The sequence below is a fragment of the Macaca mulatta genome, chromosome 14, assembly GCF_049350105.2.
Source record: "Macaca mulatta isolate MMU2019108-1 chromosome 14, T2T-MMU8v2.0, whole genome shotgun sequence".
In the NCBI taxonomy this organism is placed as follows: Eukaryota; Metazoa; Chordata; class Mammalia; order Primates; family Cercopithecidae; genus Macaca; species Macaca mulatta.
The window spans coordinates 118,635,787-118,658,570 of NC_133419.1; the positions used below are offsets into that span (position 1 = coordinate 118,635,787).

At 45.9% G+C, this 22,784-nt stretch overlaps 1 long non-coding RNA gene across 3 annotated transcripts in view; it reads right to left on the reverse strand.

The window, feature by feature from the left end:
- LOC144334471 (uncharacterized) overlaps positions 1-22,748 on the reverse strand; it is a 40,427-nt gene extending 17,679 nt beyond the window's left edge. The window contains exons 1-4 of one of the 3 annotated variants that reach the window (XR_013404319.1): positions 22,568-22,748; positions 20,277-20,462; positions 17,913-18,030; positions 7,202-7,336 (exon numbers count right to left, since the gene is read on the reverse strand). This is a non-coding gene — a long non-coding RNA (uncharacterized LOC144334471). Of the gene's footprint in view, positions 1-7,201; positions 7,337-12,554; positions 12,651-17,912; positions 18,031-20,276; positions 20,463-22,567 lie in introns of those variants that run through there. The other 2 variants (XR_013404321.1, XR_013404320.1) reach the window with 2 other exon arrangements.
- Positions 22,749-22,784: the final 36 nt, after the last annotated feature.

Sequence of the window (22,784 nt, forward strand, 5' to 3'; positions counted from 1 at the left end):
AATCCCCAACAGCCAAGAGTTATAGCTAATAAGCCAACAAAGGATATTTTAAAATACTCACTCCAAAGAAGGCAGAAAAAAATGGGAAAGGAAGACAGAACAGATGAGACAAAGAGAAAAGAAATAGCAAGACGATAGACCTAAACCCAACCCAAAAAGCAAGATGCAACTATATGCTGCCAACAAGAAATTCATTCTATGGCTGCACTCGGTGGCTTATGCCTGTAATCCCAGCACTTTGGGAGGTCAAGGTGGGTGGATCACCTGAGGTCAGGAGTTTGAGAGCAGCCTGGCCAACATGGTGAAACCCTGTCTCTACTAAACATACTAAAATTAGCCAGACGTGATGGCCCTGGCCTGCGCCTATAGTCCCAGCTTCTTGAGAGGTTGAGGTTGGAGAATCAGTTGAGCCCAGAAGGCGGAGGTTTGTAGTGAGCCAAGATGGCGCCACTGCGCTCCAGCCTGGGCGACAGAGTGAGACTCCACCGAAGAAGGATGAGTTTGTGTCCTTTGTGGGGACATGGATGCAGCTGGAAACCATCATTCTTAGCAAACTATCACAAGAACAGAAAACCAAACACCGCATGTTCTCACTCATAGGTGGGAACTGAACAATGAGATCACTCGGACTCAGGAAGGGGAACATCACACACCGGGGCCTATCATGGGGAGGGGGGAGGGGGGAAGGGGGAGGGGGGAGGGGGGAGGGATTGCATTGGGAGTTATACCTGATGTAAATGGCGAGTTGATGGGTGCAGCACAGCAACAAGGCACAAGTATACATATGTAACAAACCTGCACATTATGCACATGTACCCTATAACTTAAAGTATAATAATAATAAATAAATTAAAAAAAAAAAAAAAAAAAAAGAAAGAGAGAGAGAGAAGGGAAGTGGAGGGGAGGGGAGGGGAGGGGAGGGGAGGGGAGGGGAGGGGAGGGGAGGGAAGGGAAGGGAAGGGAAGGGAAGGGAAGGGATTTATTTTAAATATAAAGGTACATATAGGCTAAAAGTAAAAGGATGGGATAGTGTAAACCATTCTAACACTAGTCAAGAGAAAACTGGACTACCTATGTTACTATCAGACAAGGTAGGTTTTAGAGCAAAGGATATTATCAGAGCTAGAGAAGGTCATTTTATAGCTATAAAGGGATCAATTAATCAAGAGGACACAATTCTAAAATGTTTATGTGCCTTTAAAATATAGAAAGTAAAAATTGCTAGAGTTGCAAGGACAAACAGACAAATGACAATTACAGTCAGAGATTTCAATATACTTTTCTCAATAAGTGGTAAAATAAGTAGAAAATAAATGAGATTATAGTACATTTGGGTAGTACTATCAATCAATTTGACCAGATTGGCATTTATAGAACATTCCATCTAACAACAGCAGAATACACCATCTTTTCAAGTGTACACAAGGCATTTACCAAGCCTGATCATATTCTAGGCCATAAAATAAATCTAACTAAGTTCTGAAGGATTTAAGTCATACAGAATATGTTCTCTGACCACAATGGAATTAAATTAGAAATTAATACCAGAAAGGTACCTGGAAAATCCCCAAAAGTCTGGTAACTGAGTCCCGTACTTCTAAATGACCCGTGGTCATGACCCAAGAAGAAACTGAAAGGGAAATTACAAAGTATTTTGAAATAAATGAAAATGAAAACACAACATAGAATTTGTGGGATGCTGCTAAGCAGTACTTATGGGGAAATTCATAGTACTAAATGCCCATACTAGTAAAGAAGTATCGACTGGGCATGGTGGCTCACACCTGTAAACCCAGCACTTTGGGAGGCTGAGGCAAGCAGATCACCTGAAGTCAGGAGTTTGAGACCAGCCTGACCAACACGGAGAAACCCCATCTCTACTAAAAATACAAAATTAGCCAGGCATGGTGGTGCATGCCTGTAATCCCAGCTACTCCGAGGCTGAGGCAGGAGAATCACTTGATCCTGGGAGTTGGAGATTGCAGTGAGCTGAGATTGTGCCACTGCACTCCAGCCTGGGCAAGAAGAGCAAAACTCCATCTCAAAAAAAAAAAAGAAGAAGTATTAAGTAAATATGCTCATATTCCATCTCAAGAAACTAAGAAAATTAAGAGAAAACTAAACCCCAAAGGAGCAGAAAAAGAAAATAACAAAGATCAACAGGGAAATTAATATTAATAAAACAGAAAACAAAATAAAACAAATAGAGAAAGCCGATGAATCAAAAGCTGGTTCTGTGTGATTAATAAAATGGATAAACCTGTAGCTATAATGATTAGGGTAAAAAGAGAGGTGACACAAATTTCCAGTATTAGAAATGAGTGAGGTGACTTCATTTGACAGATTTTACAGATATTGAAAGGATAATAAAGCAATATTATGAGGAACTTTATGTCAAAAAAAATTGAACACTTGCATGAAATAGACTAATTCTCTTGAAAAACACAAATTACCATGGCTCATTTAAAAAGAAAGATAACCTGAACAGCCCTATTGTAGTTAAAAACCTTCCCACAAAGAAAACTTCAGGCCCCAGTGGCTTCACTGGTGAATTTCACCAAACATTTAAGAAAGCAATAATACTAAGTCTACACAAACGTTTTCAAAAAATCGAAGCAAAGGGAATACATCTCAACTCATTTTACGTGGTCAGTATTACCCTGATGCTAAAACCAGACAAAGACATTTACAGAAAAAAACAAAACTAAACTAAAGACCAAAATCGCTTATGATCACAGAGCAAAAATTTTAAACAGTACTTTGGGGAATTGAATCTAGCAATATACTAAAAGGATAATACATCATGACCAAACGAAGTTTATCTCATGGCTTCAGGGTTGAATGAACGTTTGAAAATCCCTCAGCATAATTCACCTGAAATTCAAGCTGAAAATCAGTGATCTCAGTTGCCATATCAAGACGATAAAAAAAAAATTAACAACTAAAAAAGGAAAACCATGTAATAATTTCAATGGATGCAGAAAAAGCACTTGACAAAATTTAACATCCATTTTATCCATTCCTGATTTTTTTTGAGATGGAGTCTCGCTCTGTCACCCAGGCTGGAGTGCAATGGTGCAATCTTGGCTCACTGCAACCTCCACCTCCCAGGTTCAAGCGATTCTCCTGCCTCAGCCTCCCACGTAGCTGGAATTACAGGTGTCCACCACCATGCCCTGCTAATTTTTTGTATTTTTAGCAGGGATGGGGTATCACTCTGTTAGCCAGGATGGTCTCGATCTCCTGACATCATGATTCACCCGCTTCGGCCTCCCAAAGTGCTGGGGTTACAGGCACGAGCCACCGCGCCCGGCCCATTCCTGATTTTAAAAACACTCAGCAAACTAGAAATAGACAGGAACCTCTTCAATCTGAATTTTAAAAATCCACCACAAAACCTACAGATATGATCATTCTTTTTTTTTTTTTTTTTTTTTTTTTTGAGATGGAGTCTCGCTCTGTTGCCCAGGCCTGGAGTGCAGTGGTGCAATCTCGGCTCACTGCAACCTCTGCCTCCCAGGTTCCAGCAATTGTCTGCCTCAGCCTCCTGAGTAGCTGGGATTACAGGCAGCTGCCACAGTGCCTGGCTAGTTTTTGTATTTTTAGTAGAGATGGGGTTTCACCATCTTGGCCAGGCTGGTCTTGAACTCCTGAGCTCATGATCCACTCGCCTCGGCCTCCCAAAGTGCTGGGATTACAGGCATGAGCCACCGCACCCAGCTAGCTACGATCATTCTTAATGGCAAAAGACTGAATGTTTCCCCGTAAGATCAGGAACAGGACAGGTTGTCCTCTTCCACCAATTCTATTCAACATTTTACCAGAGGTGCTAGCCAAAACAATCAGGCCAGAAGAAGAAATAGAAAACATCTAGGCTGGGTAGGAAGAAGTAAAACTGATTTTATTTTCAGGTAACATGATCATCTAGGTAGGAAACCTGATGGAATCTACCAAAAAAGCTACTGGAACTTGTAACTGATAACAGACAAGGTAACAGGTTGCAGGATCCATATTTTAAAACAATTGTATTTTTATATACTAACAACAAATAATTGAAAGTTAAAATTTATAAAACAACGCCATTCATAATAGCATCAAAAAATATCAAATACCAAAATTAACCATATGTCGGGACATAAATCGAGCCGCAATGACTTTCAAAAGTTATATCATTTAGAGGATATTCTATGAATTAATAAAAAAGAGATAATTGGAAAATCCTCAACTGACTGGGAAGCAAATAATGTACTTCTAAATAATCCAAGGGCCAGAAGAAATCATAATGAAATTTTAAAATATTTTATTTATTTATTTATTTTTGAGACAAGGTCTCCCTCTGTCACCCAGGCTGGAGTACAATGGCACAATCACAGCTCACTGCAACCTCGAACTTCTAGACTCAAGCAAACCTCTCACCTTAGCTCCCTGAGTAGCTGGGACTACCGGCCCAAGCCACCATGTCCAGCTAACTTTTAATTTTTTTGTAGAGACAGGATCTCGCCCAGGCTGGTCTCAAACTCCTTGGCTCAAGTGATCTTCCTGCCTTGGGCTCCCAAAGTGCCAAGATTACAGGCCTGAGCCACCTCGCCTGGCACAATTTTAAATATAGCATTAACAAAATTTCTGAGATGTGACTAAAACAGTGCCCAAAGGGAAAAAAATTAGAGATGAAGAAAATCAGTGATCTCAGTTGCCATCTCAAGATGATTAAAAAAAAAAACCACCTCAAACCTAAAAAAAGTAGGATATGATAAAGAGCAGAAGTTTAAGAATAGAAAACAGAATTTAAAATTGTAAAAGCCAAAATTTGTTTTTTTAAAAAAGATTAATAAATTTGAAAAAAAAAATTAGCAAGACTGATTTTGAAAAAGAAAGAGGCCAGGCACGGTGGCTCACACCTATAATCCCAGCACTTTGGGAGACCGAGGCAGGCAGATCACCTGAGGTCAGGAGTTCAAGACCAGTTTGGCCAACGTGGCGAAACCCCGTATCTACCAAAAATACAAAAATTAGCTGGACGTGTTGGCGGGCACCTCTAATTCCAGCTACTCAGGAGGCTGAGGCAGGAGAATCGCTTGAACCCAGAGTCAGAGGTTGCAGTGAGCCTGAGATTGCACCACTGCACTCCAACCTCAGCAAAACAGCGAGACTCCATCTCAAAAAAAAAAAAAAAAAAAGGGAAGGAAGGGGAGGGAGGGAGGGAAAGAGAGAGAGAGAGAGAGACAGTGAGAGAAAGAAGAAAGGAAGAAAGGAAGGAAAAGAGAGAGAGAAAGAAAAAGAAAGAAGGAAGGAAGGAAGGAAGGAAGGAAAGAAAGAAAGAAAGAAAGAAAGAAAGAAAGAAAGAAAGAAAGAAAGAAAGAAAGAAAGAAAGAAAGAAAGAAAGAAAGAAAGAAAGAAAGAAAGAGAGAGAAAGAAAGAGTGAATTACTAATATTGGGAATGAATAAAAAAGGCAACATTACTCCAGATCCTAGACAATACATTTTGAACAACATTATTCCAATTTGGATGAAATGGACAAATTCTTCAAAAAGCCAAGTTCACAAAGATAAAAGAAGAAGAAACAGAAGAGTACTGGGATATTCTGACATCCATTAAGGAAACTGAATCTTTGCCTCCCAACTCCCTGCCGGCTTCCTTGGAGGCTCATCCTCCATGGGCGAATGCACAATATTAGAGTCAGTTAAAGATTTAAAGGGAATCTGCAGGCAGTTTGGGGGCTCCCTAATCTACCACTCCCTTCTTTCTGAGATCTTTCCTTCTCAGTTTCCGGCTGCTCTGGCAGCTCGGAACCCTGACCTGTGACTGAGTTCTCAGCCCAGCAGCACTCACCCTCATGTGGAATCTGGTCTCCCAGGTGCCACCTGGAACCGGAGTGAGCTCTCAGGGACCTCAACTAGTTTGCTCTACTCCTTCTACTTAACACGACCCTCTCAACGCCGTTGGTTCTTGCTTGTGCTCTAGTGCCTTCAAAATAGTTGGATTTGTTTGTTTGTTTTTGCAGATGATATATATATTTTTGAAACAATTTCAAACTTTCAGAGGGGTTGCAAGAATAATACAAAGAACTCCTGTATACACTTTACACAGATTCATCTGTTGTTAGCACATTTCCATGACTGCTGTTCCTTGTTGGTAGATGATCAATAGAAATAGCGATATGTGTGTATGCATATATATACATATTTTTAAATAGACTTTATTTTTTAGAACAGTTTTACATTTACAAAAACAAAAACAGCTGGGTGTGGTGGTGCACATCTGTAGTTCCAGCTACTTGGGAGACTGAAGCAGGAGTATTGCTTGAGCCTAGGAGTTTGACTCCAGTCTCGGCAACATAGTGAGACTCTGTCTCAAGAAAAAATGAGGGGGATGGGGGTGGGTGTGGTGGCTCATCCCTGTAATCTCAGCACTTTGGGAGGCCGAGGTGAGCGGATCACCTGAAGTCAGGTGTTCGAGACCAGCCTGGCCAACATGGCAAAATCCTGTCTCTACTGAAAATACAAAAATTAGCTGGCCATGATGGTGGATGTCTGTAATCCCAGCTACTCGGGAGGCTGAGGCAGGATAATTGTTTGAACCTGGGAGGCACAGGTTGCAGTGAGCCAAGATTGTGCCACTGCACTCCAGACTGGGCGACAAAGTGAGACTCCATGTCAAAAAAAAAAAAAAAAGAGAGAGAACATACTATAGAGGGTTCTCATATACCCCACATCCAGTTTCCCCTATTATTAACATCTTACATTAGTGTGGTACTTTTGTTACAATTAATCAGTGATGTATCATCACTGACTATAAAGTCCATACTCCTCAATGTTCTTTTTATTTTATTTTCTCTTTTTTGTTTTTTTTTGAGACGGAGTCTTGCTGTCTCCCAGGCTGGAGTGCAGTGGCACAATCTTGGCTCACTGCAACCTCTGCTTCCCAGGTTCAAGCTATTCTCCTGCCTCAGCCTCCTGAGTAGCTGGAATTATAGGCGCCCACCACCACACCCAGCTAATTTTTGTATTTTTTAGTAGAGATGGGGTTTCGCCATGTTGGCCAGGCTGGTCTCGAACTCCTGACCTCAGGTGATCCTCCTGCCTTGGCCTCCCAAAGTGCTGGGATTACAGGCATGGGGCACCGTGCCCAACCCTAATGTCCTTTTTCTACTCCAGCATCTGATCCAGGGTGTCATAATTAGTTGCCATGTCTCCATAGGCTCCTTTTGGCTGTGGGAGTCTCTGGGGTTTGGTGCTCTTGACAGTTCTGGTGCATACTGGTCAAGTGCTGTGTAGGAGGTCCCACTGTTGGAGTTCATTTGATGGTTTCCTCATGGTTATCTGGGGCTGTGTGTTCTGGGAGGAAGACTACAGAGGTTAAATGCCGTTCTTGTCACATCACATGAAGGGTTTATACTATCACCGTAACTTACTGTTATTGATTTTCATCTGAATCAGCTGGCTGACGTTGTTTGTCAGCTTCTCCACTATGAAGTTATTCTTCCTCCACTTTCTATGCTGTATTCTCTGGAAGGAAGTCATTGTACAGCCCACACTTAGGAAGTCACTATGTACAGCCTGCACTTAAAGAGTGAGAAGGTTTTCTTCCTCCACCACCACTGATGGTAGATGATCTATGTAAGTGATACGAAATTCTTGGACATGGGAGATCTGTCTCTTCTAATAGCTGAAGTTCTAAATATTTTATTCAGAATTTGTAACTGTTATCAGCCAAAGGGTGTTTGGAAATAGCTTGTACTAGAATATCCCTTTGGCTGATAACAGTTTATAGACTCAGAGCGGGATCTTCTCATATCTAACATTTGTTGGACACTTACTTGGTACCACGCACTGTGCTAAACATCATTCACATATCTTATTTCATTTAATCTTTGCAATAACTCTGCGTACTATTATTATGCCCATTTTATGCATAAAGAATCAGAACCCTACTGGTGAGCCCTGCTGCATTCCCATGTGTACCTTGCGTGCCATACTTCTAAAATTTCAGTGAATTTCCTTGCCGTCTTTGTCCATGTGGGTTTTGTGCTGCTAGGTGAGCCCTGCTCTCACTGGTCTTGTTCATGCATTTCTGGTTCCCCACCCTCCCTTCCCTGCTGGACCTGGTTGTGTAGTAACTGGGTGCCCACCTCAGCATGCTCCAGAGCCAACCCCAGAATTCAGTTCCGTGATTGCTGACAGGTGCCTGAACTCTCAGACACAGACTATGAGACCCTGGCCACCATAACAGTCCCAGGGAATGAGGGGCCAGAGCCTGACACCTCCACTCACACATAAAGTACCCTTGCCACCCAAGGGCAAAAACAGCACCTCACACCTATGAGGACCTGAGAGATCTAGAAGTCTGTTTCACACTCTGAGCAAAATCCCCCACCCAGATGTTAAAAGGCAAGAGGGCAGGGAGGGAGTTGAAGACTCAGAAACCACTATGGTTGGAAAAGAAAACCAAACCAAACAATTTGTGGACGGTTAACCCACCTGCCCACAAAACAACCTTAAAGGAGGACCCATGAGGTATGATGGGGCTCAGCCAATTTTCACAAGTACGAACCATTTAACGCTCAAGGTTTCACCCCTCCTTAATACCATCCCTAGTGCTTTGTGCTGGGCACCACAATCAGGTGAAAAGACAGCTTGGGTGCAGAATCTCATTTGATTTTTACAAAAGCCTTAGGAGCATGCAGGACAGGGATTCATACCCTCACTTTATCACAGAAATGGAGGCTTAGAGAGGTCACGTGATTTGCCAGACATGGTCCAGTGAGTGAATATGCTGTCCAACGCCATCTTGGGCTTTATATGGAATGGCTCAGTGGAAAAGACTGGAACCATTCCCATTAAAAAACATCGAGTAGAGGCACCTAATAATAGTGGCCAATCAACAAAGATGCACATGAAACTGTTAGTCAAAACAGCATGTTCTTCCCAAAGCTGGAGCACTTAGGAAGGTTAGAATGTCTAGTGTTAACCAAGGAAGGTTCTCGATAAGCAGTGCTGAGTATTGTGCAGAAGGGGGAAGAGAAGGCACAAAGAAGGCCAAATGGCTCCACACTCCCAGGACTGTGTCCCCACTCTCTGACTGCCATCTCCTGGAGTGCTCTGCCTGGCTGGGGTCCCCATACGGAAATCATCTGGTGGCCTGTGCGAGGAAACAGCCAACCTTAGAGTTCTGTTCCCACTCAGATATGTCTCTGCGGGTTGCCAGCATATGGCATACTGCCTAGCACGCAGGGGGTGCACACTAAATGTTTGTTGACTGGAAGTAGCTGATAAATGTTTGCTGACTGAGGCACAGACAAGTGAAGTCACTCTTCCAAGATTACACAGCCAGTAAGTAGCAGAAGTGAGATTCAACCCAAGTCAACAGACGATTCAGCACTTAACCCTCTCTGTTTTCCCCTCCACCATACAACCTCTTGCCCCAAGGACCAGAATGATGTTGTTTTCTCATCCTATTCCTTGTAATTCCCAATACAATGTGTGCCACACAGTAGACTCATAAGAAATTTTTGTTGACTGAAGCTTAGCGACCTGCCCCAACACTGAGCCAGCAGAGTTTCCTTACTAAACCATAAACCACAGTGAGCAGGAAGTGGAGGGATGGGCCTGAGTCGGGAATAGGGAGGAAGAGGCCCTGGACACAGAGTAGTAGCCAAGGGTGAGGACTGGGTTAGACGGTGGGGAGGAGGCATGCCACATTGGTCCTCACACAATCTCTGAAACCCCACCAGCACCCCCAGGCCACCCCAAGCCCTGCACAACCTGCCAGAGCCAGCCATACCTCTGTTCTGCCATCTGTCCCCTCCACCTGGAAGTCTCTTCCTTCCCTCTTTGAAGGGAAGGTCACCCCAACTCCTGCAGATTTAAGTGCACTTCCTCCTGGAAGCTTTCTTGGCCCTCCTTACCAGGTAAAGCCTCAAATACAGGTTCTCATGGCACTTACTACAGTTGCAACTCTGCATTTTATTTGAGTGACTATTTGATTCACATCCATCTCCCCTTCCAAACTGCAAGCTCCTGGGGGGCTCTCCTTTGCTCACCGTGTATTCCCAGCATCCTGCATACTGCCTGGCACTGAGGAAATGGCCAGTGACCCTGTGTTGAATAGGGAATGACTGAATGAATATAGAGATGAATGTTGAAACTGGAGCACCCTCTGTGGTGGGATGAAAATGGCCCCCAAAAGATATCCAGACCTAATCCCTTGAGCCTGTGTGTTACTTTATATGGGAACAGTGTCTTTGTATCTTGAGTCTTGAGATGGGGGGGTTATCCTAGATGATCAAAGTGAGCCCTAAATGCAATTGCATTGCAGTGCTTAAGAAATTTTTGGCATAAGAAAGAGGCAGGGAGAGATTTCACACACACACACACACACACACACACACACACACACACACACACACACACGAAGGCAAGCCACCAGGAGCCAAAAGAGGCAAGGAACACATTCCTTCCTAGAACATTCCAGCCCTGCCAGTACCTTGATTGCAGCCCAATGAAACTGATTTCAGACCTACCAGAACCAGGAGAGAATCCATTCTGTCATCTTAAGCCACCTAGTGTGTGATAATTTGTTATAGCCATGGGAAACAAATACACCTGACCTCCAAAACCCTCCTCATCCTGACCCCCAAAACCCTCCTGCCTTCTCCGTGTCTAAGCACCTCAGATTTATGGGGGAAGGAATAATCTAGAATAATCTGAAATAATTTTAAAAGGAAAAAAGAAAGGGGTATCAAGAAGAGAGGAGAGGGTGCATGTAAGGAGGGCTAGAGCCTGACTGTGTAGGGGGATCGTAATTTACTCAGAAGCCAGAGGAAGAAGAGCCCTATGTCCATGCCTCCCTCACCTCTCCTCCAGGGAATGTTCTCCAGAAGTGGGGGAGGCTGAGAGTTCTCAAGTCCCCTGTCTGTCTCTCTATCTGTCAGCCGGTAGCCATGATCCCCATGAAGGAGCCAGCCCTCACCCAGGTAGGCCTCACTCACTAGGTGCCAACCCCTCCCACACCGGCCAGACACGCCCTTACCTGGAGGCCTGGCACTTGCCGTTCCCTTTGCCCACAGCACCCTTCGTCCAGATATCCACATGGTTCATTCCTCACCTCCTTTGGGCCCTTGTTCTAATGTCACCTACTGGGGAAACTGCCCACTCTATTTAACATGGAGGTGGAGGCCAGGGGCAGTGGCTCACGCCTATAATCTCAGCACTTTGGGAGGCTAAGGCAGGTCGATCGCTTGAGCCCAGGAGTTCAAGACCAGCTCGGGCAACATAGGGAGATCCTGTCTTTATAAATAAATCTAAAGAAAAAAAGGAAAAAAAATGGCAGTGGGGGAGGAAAAAGGAAAAAAAGAAAAAAAAAGGCAACTCCCCCATTCCCTAAACCCCTTTCTTACTTTATTGTTCTCGGTGGCATTTATCACTGTCTGACATACTACACATTTCTCTCATTTATTGACTCTTGGTGTCCGTCTCCTCCTGCTACAATGAACACTCCATGTGGCAGTTTTGTTTGCTTTGTCTGCCTCGAATGAAGCCTGGGATGTGGCAGGAAACCAACAGCTATTGAAGAATAAACACTTTCAGGGGGCATTTCTCCGGGAAAATGGAGGCGCTGGGGTGAGCACCGTCAGGTGGGAGTGATGGGAGCAGGATGATAAAGTCTCTGCTTCAGAAGCCACCAGCCCAGCCACTTCTGCAGGTCCTCCGTGCCAAATGCAAACCCTGTCAAGGCATTTCTTATACTTTCTAGTAATTTTCATTCCCACAGACCCCACCCCTGGCTGCCTTGGTCTGTGAGCCTCCCACAGGGGGAACTGGCAGCACCCAAACACCTGCCAGTAGTCCCCAAAGTTGGTTCTTTCTGTCAGCCTTCCAACTGGCCTACTGCTGGAGTTGTCCACTTGCTGCCTTCTGTCTGTGGCTGGTGTGCTTGGCACTGGTAGGAGTAGTCAACAGGAATAGTTAGAGGCAGACCTGGGTTTAAAAGCCAGCTGCACCACTTACGGAGTTACCTTGGGAAAAGCATATAACCTTTCTAAGAGTCAGTTTCCTCCTCTGTAAAATGGGAAGAGAAGACCTGTCTCACACAGAATCAGAGGAAGTACGTAGTAGCAAATTGGCCAGCACAACAATAAAACGTAGGTTTCCTTTCCCCCACTCTTTCTAACTAAACATCCTCCAAGACAAATGTAGTGTCTTTTCTGTTTTTGTCACCAGGTGCTTAGCACAGTGCCTGACAGAGGGACTACACAATGAGTGTTTGCAGATTTGAGCTACTGATCCAAGAGGAAGGTGTGGCAATTAGGAACTTTGTCACCAAATTGGGATCTCAGAAGAGCTGTGCAACTGACTTATGCTTTAATATGTAGTGACCACAGTTGGCCTAGGGAGAAGAACTGAGTGGAGAGGGGGAAGTAATCTTGAGTCTGGGGCTCAAGAAAGTGGTGTAATAGCAAGAGGCTGTGACCAACCGCCCTCAGTATTTCGCTTTGTGAGTGGACAGTGGATGGGTGAGTCCCCAGAAAACACGTGGAAACACTTCTGTTAATGTATAAATATAGACACACGTAGTGACCACTTACCAGAATTTCACGAATCTCAGCATCTATTTACTTCAGCTTTCCAAAGTTAGGCTGAGAATTTATTTCTACAATGTGCAACAGTAAACACGAGTCACCTCTTTGAAACTTCATACTGTGCATCAAGTGTCGATCGAAACTGTGTATATTTCTGAATATGTATTTACTTAAAGAACTTGTATGGGTTTTGAACACATTTACTAATTAAAGTTTAAATTTTTTTTTTTTTTTTGAGACAGAGTTTCACCCTTGTTGCCCAAGTTGGAATGCAATGGCGCAATCTCAGCTCACTGCAATCTCCGCCTCCTGGGTTCAAGCAATTCTCCTGCCTCAGCCTCTTAAGTAGCTGCGATTACAGGCATGTGCCACCTTGTCCAGCTATTTTTTTTTTTTTTTGGTCATTAGTAGAGACGGAGACGGGGTTTCACCATGTTGGTTAGGCTGGTCTTGAACTCCTGACCTCAGATGATCCACCCGCCTCAGCCTCCCAAAGTGCTGGGATCACAGGTGTGAGCCGCTGTACCTCGCTAGCTTAAAATTTTTTTTAATGTAAAGATAACCTCACCATATACAAGAACTCAAAGAATGCTTGGAAGAAACGCTAATTTTTTTTCATGGCCCTGGTAAATTTCCACTGGAATTTTGGGGTGTCCTGAGAAGAAAGGCTGGGGTAGGACAGAGGGGCAGGTTAGTGAAGACAGAAAAAGGGGTGGCTACAGACTATCAGGGATACCAGCAGGACCTCCCCCATCAAAATCACCCAAATGTTGGCCTGTTTAAAAGAGTTTGGAAAAGGAGGTGCGAAGAACATCACCTGTCTTGTTCTTCTGTCCCAAAAGGTCAGATCGCCACAGAATGAATCTGGGGGCGAGGTGTGAACCCGCTATGCTCTTGAGATAGCTCTTCCTCTCTGACTTTCGTTTTCTTATAAATTATAAAACTTCCACTATTCCTTAGGACTGCAGAGCTTCTCTCTTCATGCCCGCCCCCCACACATCCTCTGCTGGGCACTTGTACACGCTCACCATTCGCCATCCCTGGCTGGCCTCCAATGACCATTTCTTATATTTGTCATTAATTCTGTGAAAGAGGAAAGACTGTACTTCCAGTGTGTCCTGGGAACAGTGCTGGAATGGAAGCATGTAGGTAGATGACAGGAGCTCCCTGAGAGGATTCTAGGGTTCCACGGTGGGCAGGGAGACCTCCTGGAGCCTGGGGAACAGGGAGAAGAGGCTTCCCACTATGAGCTGCTCAAGACACGTTTGGTCCAGCAGTGAACAGAAAGGAAATCCAATTTATAGGAAAAATGACAGCAGTACTAATATCCACAAGTATATAACACTTTAGAGTTTACAAAACACTTTAGATCTAAGCTGTTCCTTCTCATATCATAATGAAGTTACCTATTGAAGTCTAAACACCCTAAAAGTGCATGAGCCTGATAAGGCCGGTGTCTTACTAATTTTTGGATCCTACCATGCCTAGGCAAGAGTACTTAACAAATGTTTGCTTGCATTCATCCTCTCAACAACGCTGATTGGTTGGAAGAAGTGGTATTATCCTCCTTTCGTAGCTAAGAAATCCGAGACCTAGGGAATTCATGACTTGCCCAAAGTCACAGATGGCAACTGACAGACCTGGGGCTTGAACCTCAGGCTTGGGTCTTCCCGTTGAGCACTTGGTCTGCTGCCAGAGACAGGGAAGAATATACAGCTTTAAATCCTTGAAGCTGAGGAACTGTAATTCAAGGATTTACAAGACATTTCTGCATGAGAGAGTAGTGATTAGGATTTGTCTTCATGTGGGAGCCTCCCTGTATTGGATGAACCTTCTTGGTCTTGTCAATATAAAGAACATGCATGCCCATTGTTCTGAAGACATCCTAAACATCTGCGATGGGTCCAAGACAGAGTCCTCAGACTGAAGTGTTACCGGTTTCATTTAGCAATGTCAGTGGAGTATTTCTTTAGCAGAACCATGCCCCTGAGGAATTACAGAAATGGTTTCCCTAAGTCTCAATTTAGGCTGCCCCATGGCTGAAAATCATTATCCTTTGTCCAGTCATTGTTCACTGCAGGGCAGGAGCCCAGACAACCACGGGAAGAGTAGGCAGACCAAGTCTTTTCCCTTCCGGGCAGGAATGACTAGGGGAAGGCCCTGGATTGGGCCTGATTTGCCACTATCTGGACCACATGGCTGCTGGCCCACTTGCAGGGTTATTTAAGGCCAAGGCAGGCTTAAGGCAACTAGCCCTATGTGAGCCATTGGAGCCAGATTATACCTTCAGGATAGGTCTAGGAATTTCTCTTGAAAGATATTGATGTTCTTGCTGTGAATCATCTTGAGGCAAAAAGTGAAAAACAAAACAGGTGGTCTTTGGGCAGGAAGAGGAAGGCCTCTCCTCTCTTTATGGGCAAGAAGCGTGTTCAGAGAGGCCTAGAGATTTCCAAAGGCAGAAAGTTCACTGACCTCTCCCTGCCACCAACACTGCCAGAAACTTAAGGAGGGTTTGCAAAATGCAGCTGAACTGGTGGGTGCTCTGAAGCTACTGCTTTGAGCAGCTGTAACCGACTATCTCTTTGGTACTTTTGTTATTTGAGAGCTTCCAACAGCATTTTTCAAATGTGATGGGCCCGTGTCCATACTTCAAACAAACAGCTGCAGCTCAGAGGCCACCACCATGCGGCTCGGAGGTGAGCTGCAAGCCCTCCAGGATGGCTCTTGGGTTGGAAACCCAAGAGCAGATGAACTTCCTGCTTTTGTGGGATGGGAGTTCAAACTGTTGTTATTTTAGAATTAAGGGGAAATGACACCCTTAAAAACTGGAGAAGTCAAGGCCATCTGGGCTGCAGAAGGAAGACACGACTGTGTCTTGAAATGACACGAGATATTTCTGTCAATGTTCTGTTCTTCACTTCTTGCATCCCAAGTTCATAAAGCAATGACGAAGGACTAAGTTCATGATCAGTGACAATGGACCAGGCCCACAGCCTTCCTGACCAGGTGATTTTCTTAAAATCATTCTGGGGGAGGGAGGTGTCCCAAGTACAGCCAAAGGCCCCAGTTGTCCCGAGATGGTGTGGTGGGCCTCAGCACAACGTACAACCCAGAGTGAGGCCAAACACATCCAGGCCATGAAAGAAAGGGGCTAGATCCCTCTAGTCAGCGTGCTTTTTGCTCAATGTTTCTACAGACCCACTCCCTCTCACTTGAGAAGCCATTATCAGTTATCAGAACACTTTGTGTCTGGCTTTACAACAACCCGGATTCCAATCTTGCCAACAGCTAATAGAGCCAAAGGGACCGGTCCCAGGGCACACGACTGGTAGTGACCAAACTGGGGCTAGAAGTAGGTCTGTTGGTTTTGAGGTACCCAGGCTCCTCCCACCTTGGGCAGTGACCAAGAACAGTGTCCCAGGCAGATTATAGGAATGAGAAGGCTCTTAGCCCCAGCTCTGCCGATTTAAAGGAATTAGCAGGGGCATTCCCTCACCTGGGAGATCAGTGCTTCTTCCCTTTCCCCCTAAACTGATGGGCATGACAACCCCACGCAGCCTTCACAGTTCCACAAACTCAGCTGCTGTGGTTTGATAGCCAGAGAGTTGGGCTTTGATCTGAAGACCAAAGTTTTAATTCTGTCACTAACTAGTGAGTTACCCTGGCTAGTCACCTTCATGCTGCAGATTTCCTCTTCCATTTAAAATGCAAATCTGCCATGTCCCTCTCCTGCCTAAAACCCTTCACTGATACCTTTCACGTACCCAGCTAAAGTTCTAGGAACTCCCCATTCAAGCCTGAGCCACCACACAGAGTCGAGAGGAATGTTGAGAATGGGGTTTTGTCCCTTCTGAGCTCTTTGGTGCTCCTCCAGGAGGGAGCCAGGCAGAAGGTGAAGGGATGTGGACACTCATTAGGTTCGGCAGCTGGAGACTCCTCCTCCCAGGGCTGTTGCTGAGGCTGGGCAAGCCCCTCACTGTGCATCTGCAATTCTCCTGGACCCAACAACTACCAAGTTTCCTACCCACACAGTTTCCTTCTCTGTGTCTCCTTCTCACGGTCAGTTCCCTCCGTCTCTCTCCCTGTTATGTGCAGCTCTGACACGGTGATCACAGTCCTGGAACTCCCCTACTCACCAGTCCAGGGACAGAAACTGCAAGTTGTGCTTGTTCACACACTCAAGCACAGACCTCCTGCCCACTCAGATGCCCACCCGACTCCCCAGGGATGCCCATTTAACAGCATCATCCTGAACACCACGATAAAGTAAAATGAAAATGAGACAATGGAACCACCCAGAGCCCAAGTCTGCCCTCAAAATTTCCCAGGGTAGCCCTTGGGGCGAGATGTTCACTCAGCAGGTTCCCTGGTTCCCTGGGCTCACCACATCCCTCTACCCTCTACTAGACTCTCAGCCCTCAGCTGCTCCTCCTCCCTTGCCCTCCCCCTTCTCTTTCTCTCTGACCCCATTCTCTCTTTCCCTCAGTTACTCGACATTTGTCTCTTGCAAGAACTCTTCCAAGATTTAGAAGGGCACTGTTCATGTGCTAGTAAAAGCATGAGCTCTGGAGTCAAACAGACCAGTCCGACAGGCTCCTAGCTCTGCTACTTACTGAGTGAATGACGTGGGCAAGTAACTCAGTCTCTGACCTCATTTTCCCATCTGTAAAACACTGATAATGATGCTTATCTCACTGAGTGATTATAAGGATTAACTGAAATAAGGTTTGCAGATTATTCAGGGTAGTTAACACTAGCTGCTATGAAAAAAATTTCACAATCTCAGTGGCTTGATACAATAAGGGTGTACCCCTCACCCAATCAATAGGCTGATGCAAACTGGGTGTCTTTTCTGTACAGCTGTCCTGCAAGAGGTGATTCAGGGGTCCAAGCTCCCTCTATTCCCTTGGAGTCCTCCACTGGACTCCTCCAGATGGCTGGCAGAATAGCAAAGACAGAGTTAGCAGCCAGGCCTAGAAGCGGCACCCATCAACTCAACTTTACATTGGTTAAAAGCCAGCCACATATTCTACTTAACTGCAAGGGGGATTGAGAAATATGAGTTGTCCCACGTGCCCAGGAAGAGGAACTGGGATTGCTAAGCATCTGGCTATTCTCTGCTACAACACATGAAGTATTTCACACAGTGCTTGATAGGTCATAAAAACTCAATAAATATTAATAGAAGGCACGGCCCAGTGTGGTGGCTCACACTTGTAATCCTGGCACTTTGGGAGGCTGAGGCAGGAGGATTGTTTGAGCGTAGGAGTTCCAGACCAGCCTGGGCAACATGGTAACACCTCATCTCTACCAAAACAAAACAAAAGAATTACCTGGGCATGGTGGCCTGCACCTGTAGTCCCAGCTACTCAGGAGGCTGAGGTGGGAGGATCGCTTGAGCCTGGGAGGTAGAGGCTGCAGTGAGCCAAGATCAATCCACTGCACTCCAGCCTGGGTGACAGAGTGAAACCTTGTCTCAAAAAAAATAAATAAATAAATAAAAATTAAAAAAGAGAATATCCTTTAATGATTGCTTCCTATCATATGTCTCTCTACTTGCATGAATACCAGAATTCACAGAACTTTAGGGTAGACTTTTCAGAACACTGAATACAAAACAAAATAAACATGTGGGTTCCGTGTTTCTTTTTCTTCCTTTTCAAGTACAGTAATCACATGCCTGACATAACTCCCATTCTGGGTGCTCTCCATGAGGCAGCAGGATACATTGGAATAGCCTGCATTCAAATCCTGGCTCTGCCCTGAGCAAGGTATTAACCTGTGTTAGCCACTGTGGTTTTCTCATCTTAAAACAAGAATGCCAGTTTACCCACTTTCCAGGGTTCTTAAAAAGGGCCATATTCCCTCATCTCCAAGTAAACACTTCCCTCTGTCTGGAATACCCTCCCTATCCACTCTTCATTAGCTACCTCCTATTCCTCCCTCAAGTCTTAACTTAGATGCCACCTCCTTCAGGAAGCTTTCCTTATCTGTTTATCCCAAGTGTGGCTGAGTGCCCGTGTCTTTTGTCCCCACATCAGACTGTACTTGCCTTCCCAGAGCACTTACCACTGTGTATCAAAATCTCTGTTCACTTTCTGTCTCTAGCCAGATTGCTTCTTGGGGGAAGGGACCTAGTTGTGATCACCATTTTATTCCTAGCATCAGGACAGCATCTGGCCCACAACGAGTGTCCAGTAAATATTGTCATATGAACAAATTAAAAATTTTGATTCTCCTTCAAAATGGTAACGTGTAAGACTCTTATACATCAACAAAAAATAAAAGTAAAGACAAGTTCAGGAACTGGCCGGGTGTGTTGGCTGTAATCCCAGCACTTTGGGAGGCTGAGGCAGGCGGATCATTTGAAGTCAGGAGTTCGAGACCAGCCTGGCCAACATGGTGAAACACCGTATCTACTAAAAATACAAAAATGTCGCCAGGCATGGTGGTGGGTGCCTGTAATCCCAGCTACTTGGAAGGCTGAGGCATGAGAATCACTTGAACCTGAGAGGTGGAGGTTGCAGTGAGCCAAGATTGTGCTGCTGCACTCCAGCCTGGGCAACAGAGAGAGACCTTGTCTACAAAAAAAAAAAAAAGTTCAGGAAGAAACATCACAGTGTCTTTCTCTTTTAAAAGGTCAGGGAGAACTAAGTAGTTGTTTCAGAAGGCAGCCACACCCCTTGGGTCATGACAGGGTACTCCTGAGCAATTTACCATCTTATTTCTCACTTGAGCAACAGAGAATATAAAAAAACATCTTCACACGTTAAAAAAGCTGGGGCTTGCCCTCTCCACTCATCTGGGGATGTGGCAACAAGAGCTGTCTCCTGAGGGCGGCCCTGGCTGATCATGTGTCCTGGCAGGCCTGCAGATACCACTCTCCCCCATCTGTGTAGCTGAGGCACCCCTGCCTTCGCTGACTATCATCAAGAGTGAGGTCTTTCTAGTCCCAGTGTAGACTCTTAGATGCAGGATGGGATCTCCCAGCTCCCACCCCCAGCCAACCTGGCACACTCTCAGTCCAGGCCACTGGGCAGAGAGATTTCCACTCTGAAAATATTGAAATAGGGTGGAAATTATATCTCCACAAACCATGGGGATAATGCCTCACTAACTCCCAGACCACGCACAGTTCTGGTGTCATACACCTAAGTTTGGGGCCCTTTCTCAAAAGCTGCAGTGAATAAGGCCCTCCATGTGGGCACTGGGCACTGCCAGGGAAACTTCCCAGGAGCAGGTGATAGTTACAGAAGGCAGTCAAATGCCTAGGCAGATAGGGCGAATCCCTGGTGAAACCCCACCTCCAAGTCGAAGACAATTTAAAACCTGAAAGCCAAGCTACAAGTTAAATCTTCGGACCAGATTGAGAACCTGTCTTCCCATTTGGCACATTTTTCTCTGACTGATCCCCACCCTTCACCTATTTTACATACACCTACCCTTTCCTAACTGGTTTTCTACACTGTTGTGCTTACCTTTGAGTGGTGTCTTCACTTTAACCTTTTTTGCATACTCACAAACCAATCAGCATGCACTCCCTATTCTCAGTCCAGAAAAAGCCCTGGACCCAGCCACAATGAGAAAAAAAAAAAAAAACACCCAACTGTGAGGGTGGGGAACCACCCCCCTCCCCATCTCCTCTCTGCTGAGAGCTGGTCCATCACTCAATAAAATTATTCTCTGCCCATCCTTACCTTTCAACTGTCAGCGAATCCTCATTCCTCTTGAACACAGGACAAGAGCTCAGGAACAAGAACTACCAAATGAAGGTACAAACTACAATACAGGCAAGGTGGGGTGTGGCCATGTGGGTGGGGCATCAGACCTGGAGGGGGGCGTTGCTGGTCAGAAATGTCCTGAGTCCCTCTTCTTTGGTTTCTCTGAGAAAAAGGGCAGAGTTCCAGGGATGCACACACAGTCCCAAGCACGCATATGCACTTGACAAACAGACTTACAGACACGTGCTCCACACCACAATGAAATCCAAATCCACAGACTGGCCACTGCAAATCATATGACTGCAAGTGCATGCACACACACTCTTTGAAGCAGGGGTCAGCCTCCAAGAAAAAGTGATGGACAGTCTGTCTCCCATATCCTCACATCTTTGGTTCATCTGGAGATGGCCTCAGATGAGCCAAGTGACACAGAGGTATGAGAGACTGAGGATGGGCTGAGGTGTTACCCAGCACTCCAGTAGTGCTATTACCCAACACAAAAATTGGTCTGAATATCAGATTTCAAGCGAGCGAGGGAAACCCAAAAGAGGCTGGGAGAAGTCCTTATGGAGGCTAAAGCAACTCCATGTTGGATGCTAATCCACAGTTTTGGCCATGTTGGCTTCTGAGTCTCCCAGAAGGCCTCTGAGATTCCCAGCTTATCAAGTGCTCCTTGTGTAAGTGCAAGCACTTACTGTAAATCTGGCCCTTAGGTCAAATAACTTTGATGTTACCATACTTCAACTGTCCTACACATCTTTTCTGAATCACCCTTCCCCTATGGTCTGTTTGCCCTGGGCCTGGGAGTGAAGCGTGGAGACACAAACGTGGCTTCTGTTTATGTCCTTACAAAATGTTTTTTTTCTAAGGAACTGGATGTGTCAGTTCCTGCAAAAGGCTCTGGCTGCTTGCTGCTTGTAGAAAGAATGGATAATAAAGGAAAATCTGCTAGCTGCCATGCTAGCAGGGGAAGAGCAGCAAACAATTCCACTCTTCAATTCACGGGGGGAGCACAGGGGTTTTTTAAGAAAGGATCTGAAATGTAGAAAAGGCAAGGGTGAGGTTAGGAGGTGCCAGGTAGCATGACTTGTTCGGGTGGTCCTCTTTAATTATGGTCTTAATTGGTGGAGGGGCTGGTGCAATCGTGGATCCTGCCAGGTTATAAATTAGTTACTCTTTAGCAGGGTGTAGGTTCAATTCCGGAAGTAAGCTTTTGCTGGAGAGAGAATTCCAGAGGTGCCTTGTCCCTATCAGGATGCATCTCCTGAGGCATCTAAGGAAATATATGACCAGAAAAGAGCATAGCGTGTGCCTAACAAGCACGTAGGTAAATAACCGTGCATAAGGCACAGGAGTACAGTATGGGACAGGAAAGGGAGTGGATGTTCACAGCACATCCTGAGGCTGTATTTTAAGATGAGAGGTAACATACACACAGTTTATCTCAAAGTGATATCTTGAGGCCCAGGAGGGGAGAGAAAAAAGGAAAGAAGAAAAACTAAGTTTAAAACACGGTTTAAGGCCAGGCGCGGTGGCTCACGCCTGTAATCCCAGCACTTTGGGGGGCCGAGGCGGGTGGATCACCTGAGGTCAGGAGTTTGAGACCAGCCTGGCCAACATGGTGAAATCCCGTCTCTACTAAAAATACAAAAATTAGCCCAGGCGTGGTGGCGCATGCCTGTAATCCCAGCTATTCGGAAGGCTGACGCAGGAGAATCGCTTGAACCTGGGAGGCGAAGGTTGCAGTGAGCCGAGATTGTGCCACTGCATTCCACCTTGGGCAACAACAGAGCGAGACTCTGTCTAAAAAAAAAAAATATCGCGGTTTGAGGCTCAGCTATTAAGCTGCTGGTTAAAAGCCTCTTTCTTGGGCCTCTCAGTTTCCTGGGACTTTGGGGGCAGGTCTGCATAAACTGCTTAGTCGTAGACCCCCCTCCAACAATTAAGTAGGTGACTACGCAGTACTCATTCATCGGTGTCCTCAGACCCCCACACGGAGGCCCTGGGGCAACGCCAAGACCCAAAGCCCCGTCCTGGCGCCCTTGCCCTCAAGCGCCTGCAACTACCTCCTCCCCATTTGGAGCGGCCGCGGCCACATCTTCAACGCCAAGCCGTGGCACGCCCAGTAAAAGCGGGTCCGACGCCCTCACCCGACCTTCCGCAGTCAGGGGCGAGGCTGAGCCTGGCCACCTGCCCCCCAACACTTGCGCGCACACACACACACACACACACACACACACGCACGCACGCACGGCCTGCAGGGCTACCTGGACCACTTTGACCCGAAGGCACTGGAGGCCCAGGGGCAAGGGAAAGGAGGGGTGGCCGGAGCCCGCTTCCGCCCCGGGACAGTCTCGGGTTTGCCCCAGGCGGGCTCCCTGTGGGACGTGGTTCCCCATCCACGGCCTCGGGGGCGGGGCGTCTGTAGGCAACGCCCCGCGGACGTCAGCCCGGCTGGGCGCGGGCGGAGAGGACGGCGCAGCT